Source organism: Octopus bimaculoides, chromosome 4 (genome assembly GCF_001194135.2).
Source record: "Octopus bimaculoides isolate UCB-OBI-ISO-001 chromosome 4, ASM119413v2, whole genome shotgun sequence".
Classification (NCBI taxonomy): Eukaryota; Metazoa; Mollusca; class Cephalopoda; order Octopoda; family Octopodidae; genus Octopus; species Octopus bimaculoides.
The window spans coordinates 89,336,898-89,345,383 of NC_068984.1; positions in this window are offsets into that span (position 1 = coordinate 89,336,898).

The following is an 8,486-nucleotide window of genomic DNA, read 5'->3' on the forward strand; positions in this document are numbered from 1 at the left end:
TATATATATGCACACACATACACACAGATATGTGTATTTTATTTACATTATCCATAAAAATCTATAAATCTGACTTGGAGACCACCTGTTTAAAAGGTCATCAAAATTTTGTCTTTGTATATTGAACAGCTTGATTGCTCTAAATCTGTCATGTTTTGAGCTTTGTGCGTGTTTTTCTGTTTTTCCATCAGAAATTATATTGTCTCAAATTACCATTTTCAATTGAAAATATATAATTCATGTAAAATACTAATTTTTTCAAAAATATTCAATTTGTTAATAATAAATGTCCTTTATTTCTCCTTTTAAGAAATTGAAATGTAAAGTTTCTTTTTTATTATGACTCATTAGATTTTTTTAAAAATATGAATGTTTATTTTTTAATATTTTAATTGAAAAATAAGCAATAAATTTTTAACTCATTTAATGAAGCTCAACGTGGGAAATTTTTAAGGAATATATTTCTGTAATATAAACTGGTGAATTTTTAAAAATTAAATCTGGCCCCTAGAAAATGTTAATGATGCACTAGAATTATTTAGTTTTAGCTTTGTAAGTCATTGAATTGTTCTTTAATGAATACCTTCTCTAATTTCAGAAGATAATTTCATTTATTTTTTTATTTTTACTAGTTTATCAGTTAGACTGCAGTGCTGCATTTAAGGGTTTTGTCCAATCATAAATCATTTCACTACATTGTATTTAGCGAGTACTTTGTGATAAGCTAAGTTTTCTTCAACAAAATTATATAAGATATTTTATGTTTAACTAGGCTTTACATCTTAGAATTAGTCTTTTCAATTTCCTTTATGTAATGGTTAAATTTAGTTGTAAATTTCTTTTAAATTTTGAAATTATTTCTTCTGTATCTAGATGTGAATATGAGACATAATAAGTACTTATTTATTTATCTAAAACTGTTTGTTTGTAATTTTGTTTTGAACTAACTTACCTCACTATATTAAATTTTTGTTTTTTTACTATTTCATTTTTACAATCTGAGTTTGATTTTAAACTTTTACCCCTTCCTAGTTGAAGTTATCACGACTAGTTGCATAATAGTTAAAACTCCATCTCTGTGTTTGATAGTGTTGTTAGGAATGTTAATATTTTTCCTTCTCCCACTATTATTATCTCAAAACAATTCTGGTGCAATACCAATAGTTTTTTTTTTTTGTTTTATTTTTAATTAAAACAAAGTTGACTATGTAACAAAAAAGTTTGTTATGGTTGTTTACTGTTTACCCATTTTTAACATTGTTATTGTCTTAAATTATATAAATTTGGAAATAAATTCTGGACAAAAATCTGTTGTGCATTCATCTTTTATAGGGATAAGCATTCATCTGAAACTCAATGCCAATGATCAATAGAATTTTTGATGACTTATAGAAACTTTAGTGAAACATGTGTGTGTGTGTGTGTATATATATATATATATATATATATATATATGTAAGAACGACCGTGCGAACCAAAAGGAGAAATGGTGACGAATGGAAAAACAGGCTCCTTTTTAAAATGCGTCACACGGTCGACACAAAATATAATGTTATATGTTATAATACTATAACATAGAGAAATAAGAAGTTTGCCAGGAAGGACAAGATAGGACTCAACCGATAAAGATGAATAACGGTAAGATTTATTGGAGCATTAAACTGTATGTTTGTGTGTGAGTGAATGCGACATAATGAAATACAATACAAGACAGGCCATCATGTAAACAAAAGAGTGTGTGCAAGTAATACATGTATGTGTATGTAAGAGTTACAGAGTATATTTAAGAGTCAGTAACACGGATAAGGAAATACCAGTTCTGTTGAGGTACACAGTTAGATTGTAGGTCTGTATGTAAGAAGTTAAGGTTAAGGCAGAGCTGTCACTCGTCATGATGTTGGGGCTTCTATGCCGGGCCGGATTCTTGAATACAGATGTTCTTCGCAGGCTGAATTCTGGCTGTTATTTCATGGTGAGCAAATCACACAAACAGGGTTGAGAAGCTGCGGTGGTTGTTTGGTAGCTGTTGGTAGCTTGTGTACGTGCAGAAGTCATGTTGAGGCTGGTAGTTGTAGTTGAAGTGGTTGTTGATATCGTCGCTGGAACTGGCTGGTTGGTTGGTGCTGTGTTACGCGTGTGTGGTCAAACGACCAGATCTTAGAAGATCTGAGCCGCAACAAATTGGCGGGTATCTAGCAGGCTATTTATAGATACAGATAGGCTCCAGAGAAGCATCAGAAGAACACTCTCACGTGACCTTATTAGGGGCTACGGTTGGTCGATTTGCGTCCTGGCTCAAACGGTGTGGAGACAATTGCCGCCCAAATAATAGTCAGTCAGGTGATGACAGGGAAAGAGATGTTCTCTGCTACGCTCGCATTTGTTTGTATATAATGGTGATAGAGGTTAGTTTCACTACATATATATATATAGATATATATATATATATATATATATATATATATATATATATATATATATATATAGTCAATAAATCATAAATCTGAAAGGGAAGTACACTGTAAGTTATAGAGCAGTAGAGTATATAGTAAAGATAGATATATCTTTATCTATCTATACACACACACATAGGTATAGCTCTAAGGAATCAATAAACTTATTGGGATCTACTACTATTGCAGAATACATGGCTAAATGGATTGAGTATCAGAAAATCAGCATCCACCAAGAGTTCAGTAGTTTGTGGATAACCATAACATATTGTGACACAATACCAAAGTTATTTTCAGTTGGTGTTCCTGCTAAAAATTGGTATTGCCTGCTACTTCAAGCAGCAAGAGCACAGTAAAAATGTTTCATTATCTTCTAGAGCTGAGTTAGCCCTTTTGCATTTAAACTGACCATATTTGGTCTGAATATTCTATGTGTTTTACGTTCAAACTGGTTAGATCTAGCCTCTGACACCTTTCCTACAATATCATTCTGAAAATAAAATCATATCACCAAAATCTTCAAGTTAAGGATAATTTATGATAATTCAAAATAATTTTATAGAGTAATCTGAATGCTAAAGGGTTAAACTCCTCCAGATTGGAGAGAGGTATGCCTCAAATTGATTTGATGCATGTAAGTTACATGATGAAAGTTTTCAGTGACACCTGTGTGACCCAAAGGATTTAAGCAATAACTACACCGCTGTTACTAATGACTATGTATTAAATATTAAGCCTTTTCTGAATTTCATTTATATCATTCTTATGTTAACAAAATGAAAATGTGTAAGGTAGAATATAAGCATGTTGCACATCATACTATGTTCACCAAATAGAGTAATGGTTAAACTCATAGGAAAAAGGCATGACTAAGTCTTTTTGGATAACCAATAGCTTTGCAGTTATTGTGAAGTATATTATTCTTAATTGATAGCTGGTCAGCTAGTTTCTTCAAAATCATTGACAACAATAACCTCATAGAGACTAAGTTAAAGACTACCACTTTAAAAATCTCTGCAAGGAGGCTATGGTAACAATTCAAAGATTGAAGAGGGCATGAATCTAAAATTTATTTACTATCTGTAGCATAAATTTTATGAAGTGAAACTGTAGTCATGGTCATTGCCAGTGTCATGTAAATGACACCCATGGAATTATAGTTGTGACCATTGATGGTTACCAGCTTACCAGTTCCAGTCAAACCATTTAATCCATGCCAGCATGGAAAGAGGATATTAAATGATGATGATGATGATGATGCCAATGAATTGGTCTTGTACCAGTCTGATGACATTGACTTTATTGTGGTGAAAAATAGGGACAGTCAATGATTACAAAATAGATACCTGGTAAGTAATGTGCTTCCAAAATGAATTAAAAACTATTAAAGTTTACAATGAAAGTAGAACCACAATTTGAGTATGTACTAAAATCTGACTGAAGGCCTGCTCCCATACAGCACTAACAAATACTTGATTTGAGCATTTCTACAATGAAGAAAATCATTTTTGTTTAGAGAGCTTTGGAACAGCTACAGAAGGTAAGAGATAGACTATGGAAAAACCGAAAAAAAAAAAAAAGGAAAACAGCCAGATGGAATGATAGATATCAGGTATACAAGCTAGAGAAGTGTAGAGTAGCAGTTTTATTAGTAAGATTTTTGATTCCTTAAATTTGAGAAGTATGAAATACCTAGATGTGTAAAGCAGTGGTACAAAAGATATGAAATAGTATGAATTATGTATAATAATAGTCAGTGACTATGAAAAAAAGTATGTTGATTTAGGCACGTTAACTGTGAACAAGAATAAAGAATTACAAATGTGTCACTATTAACAAAGAAAATGCAGGTGCAGGCAAGGCTCTGTTGTAAGAAGCTTGCTTCCCAACTACATGGTTCCAGGTTCAGCCCCACTGCATGGTACCTTGGGCAAGTGTCTTCTACTTTATCCTTGGGCTGACCAAAGCTTTGTGAGTGGATTTAGTAGAGGGAAACTGAAAGAAGCCCATCATATATCATCATCGTTTAATGTCCATCTTCCATGCATGCATGGATAGGATGCTTCACAGGAGCTGGCCGGGTAGAAAAACTATCCTATGCTACTCTGTTTTGGTACAGTTATGGCTGGATACCCTTCCTAACACCAACCACTCTGCAGAATGGAGTCAGTGCTTTTTATGAATCCACTCAGGCGAGGTTAGTTTTGGCATGATTTTTATAGCTGGATACCCTTTGAAATGCCAACCACTTTACAGTGTGAACTGGATGCTTTTTATGTGGTACCAGCACTGGCAGGGTCACCAAGTAACTTGCAAGACAAGGAATTATGAGAGGGGCATTTGAGGAGGGAAACTCATGTCAGAGGATGACAAAGAGGCAAAACAGGTGTCTTGCTATAATGGAGGGGACACTGAAAGAGGTGATCCAGTATCAGATGATGAAAAGTTAGAGTGCAACAGAGAAATAGGTGTTTTGCTATAGAGGAAGTACATGGTCACCTAGTGAGAAAGAGAGAGAGCAAATAAGAACAAGGGCAGAAATAGGTGTGCTGCTGTAGAGGAGATACATGGCTACCCAGCCAGAGGGAAGAGAGAGAGAGAGTAGGAAACAGCAAAAGTGTAAGAGAGATAGAGAAGTGCCAGGATATACTCACACAGAACAAGGATCAGAGCATAGATGTGATGGTAAAGAAAAGAGGTATAATATGCACTGTTAGATGTTGCCAAGAAGATGCAAGTAGGGAGTGGAGATTGCAGTGACTGGCAAAAACCAGAGTAGAGGGCAGTGAAAGCAAGAAAGGGGATTGGAAGACAATCATAGTTTATGAAGAGGAAATGTAAAAAAGAGAAAGATGCTGTTTAGAAGAGATGTAGTTTGGTTTCTTGGGGTAGGACGTGAAAAGTTTCTTGTCACATGTGGGTGGGACAACTCTTCCAGCACAGTTTTGCAGATGGGTCTTCTCTAGAACCTTATATCACCAAACGTCTTGGTCCATTGTTAGCTCCTCTGTGGCATAGTACTCTCTAGTGATGGTGTAGTCCATTTGAAAATAGTCAATAAACACAATACCTTTTGTATCCCAGAATGCTGTGCGTGAGAAGACCCGGCAAGCCAAGTGAGACCATAATCCGAGGCCTCTGCCAGGGGTGTAGCCAGTCCACTTAAGCATACCTTTTCTTCATTGGACACTAAACTCTGCTTGCAAAGACCTGTTGAGGTAAGTGAAATCGAAATCGAACCAAATTTGATGACTGGCACCTATGCCAACCTCTCCTTCATTGGACACTAAACTCTGCTTGCGAAGACCTGTTGAGGCAAGTGAAATCGAAATCGTGTTGGCACCTGTACCAGTGGAGCGCTAAGAGCACTGTCCGAGCAGCTGTCTGGCTCCCGTGCCAGTGGCATGTTAATAGCACCATTTGAGCATGATCGTTACCAGTACCGCCTGACTGGCCTTCATGCTGGTGGTATGTAAAAGCACCCATTACACTCTCAGAGTGGTTGGCGTTAGGAAGTGCATCCAACCATCATCGCCATCTTCTTTGTTCGCACGGTCGTTCGATTACAAATGTATAAAAGAAATCAGATGCAATTTGTACTGGTACAGGTATATGACATGTATTGAGGATGACAGCTGCATATAGAAGTAAAGATTTTCCAATAATCTTTCCCTTATGACAAAGGTAAGAGATATTGCTCGCTGTGTAATCTAGAATTATTTTTTATATTATTCTCTAAGGGTAAGTTAATAAATAAACTCACATACAATGCATTCAGATGTAGCCATTTTCTTAGACATACGTTTTTCTGGTTTAAATAAATTATAAATTTCAGTATGATCGGGTATTATAATATAATATTAGGTTTAAAAGACAGGATATATTAAATGTATAATTTATCACTAATAATCAAATTGTATATTTGTATTTATTTACTAAAGTTTCTAGAGATAATATAATATAGATTTCCATTAGTTTAGAATTTATTACCAGGAATGAATAATTTGTAATACTTGATTGTTTATAATTAATAATATTATTAGGGTTTTCTCCTTTAGATGGACTTTTATTTAAGGAGGAATTTGAATATGGATCAGACTTGGAGATTATAAATTTTTTTTGGTGTTTACTTTTTACCCTGAGGATGTGTAAGGTAATTTACTTATTTAACTTGAATTGAGAGTTGAATTTGACCTTATACAGAAATGTTGACATAGGTAATAAACTTTAATATAAATGGATATTAGCGTCAAAACTCTTATTAAAATTTTTGATATATAATCAAGGAGATCGATCCATAAGGAGCTTACTACAGACCTTTGTGGATGAATTTTTGCTATTTTGGTCACGATTACATGTTTTATCTCACCAATACATTGTGTAGATATCATTATATGAACACACATATATATATATACACACACACACACACTCCATGCTTCTTAGTTTCCAACTGTAAAATTCCCTCTTTTGACATCGGTTGGCTCTGTGCTATAGTATGAGATACTTATCCCAAGGTACTGTAGAAGCCATCTGGTTGAGAAGTAAATTTCTCAAAAAGACAGCATGCTTGCACCTTCATCATCAAACATCCATTTCCCATGCTGGCATGGGTTGAACAGGAGCTGGCAAGGCTAGGGGCTGCACTAGGTTCCACAGCCTGTTTTGACTTGGTTTCTACAGCTGTATGCCCTTCCTAACACCAACCACTTTACAGAATGTACTAGGCGCTTTTTACATAAAACATTTTTCTTCATCTGTTGAAAACAGCTTTAGAAAATTGGGTAAAATACCCCTACAGCTATTCTCCTGTATTCAAGATTTTCTTCATTTTTAAAAACATTTTATCTCACTCAATGTTTACTTATGAAATAAATGTTCTCACATCTTTTCTTTATATCATCGTTAAAAACAATATTTTTTGGGGGATGTAGGAAATATGGTCTAACAGTATTTAGTTTGCATAGGATTAACTACAAGTTAGTTTAAAATTAGATGGTACCGGCATAATTATATCTTTAGAAAACTACAAAGGCAATTTGCTACTAACCTAGTAACATTTAGCTGGGTTTTCAAAAATAATAATTTAATCTACAATAATAGCAGACTTGGTTCTGACAAGTTTAATATCTTGCGCACTAATTATTTGAAGATAAAAAAACAAAAACTTAATGAAGCCTATAAAAAACAATGGATTCACTGTTTTAATGTCCACTTTTTACGCACACCGTCACTGGTAACAAAAATGCTTTACTATTTCTATACAGGAACAAAATCCTATTATTGATAAAGAAATATTCTAATGTCTAAGAGAATATAATCATGAATCTGCTGCTTCTATTATAACAAGATCAACCAATCAAATACCCAAATGTATGGACTATAGCAAATAAACATATTGCCAGATTTAAGTTAGTTTAAATATTGTTTACACTACTTCAATGAAACATTAAATTGATTGTTTTAAGTCAGATGTGGATCTTCTTCATTTATCTGAATCATGAGCATCAAAAAACGGAGTCATATCAATATAAGGACTATTTTAACATGCTAATTAAGAAAATAAAATATATTTGATGATTAATATAGCATAACATTCATGACAAGAAACAAGAAAATTGTTGAAAATCAGAAGAAAAGTAGTATTCTATGGATAATTACTTTGAAAATATGCAACAAAACATTGCAAACTGTTAGTTTTTTTTACCACTTTGGTACCTTTCAGGCATAGGTATGGCTGTGTGGTACGAAGCTTGCTCTCCAACTGCATGGTTCCTGATTCAGTCCCACTATACTATAGCCTTGGGCTGACCAAAGCCTTTTGAGTGGATTTGGTAGACAGAAACTGAAAGAAGCTTATTGTGTGTGTGTGTGTGTGTGTGTATATATATATATATATATATATATATATATATATATATATATCAATGTGTGTGTGTGTATCTTTGTGTCTGTGTTTGTCCCACCACCACCGCTTGACAACTGGTTTACATCCCTGATGGCAAAAAGATACTGATAGAATAAATACCAGGC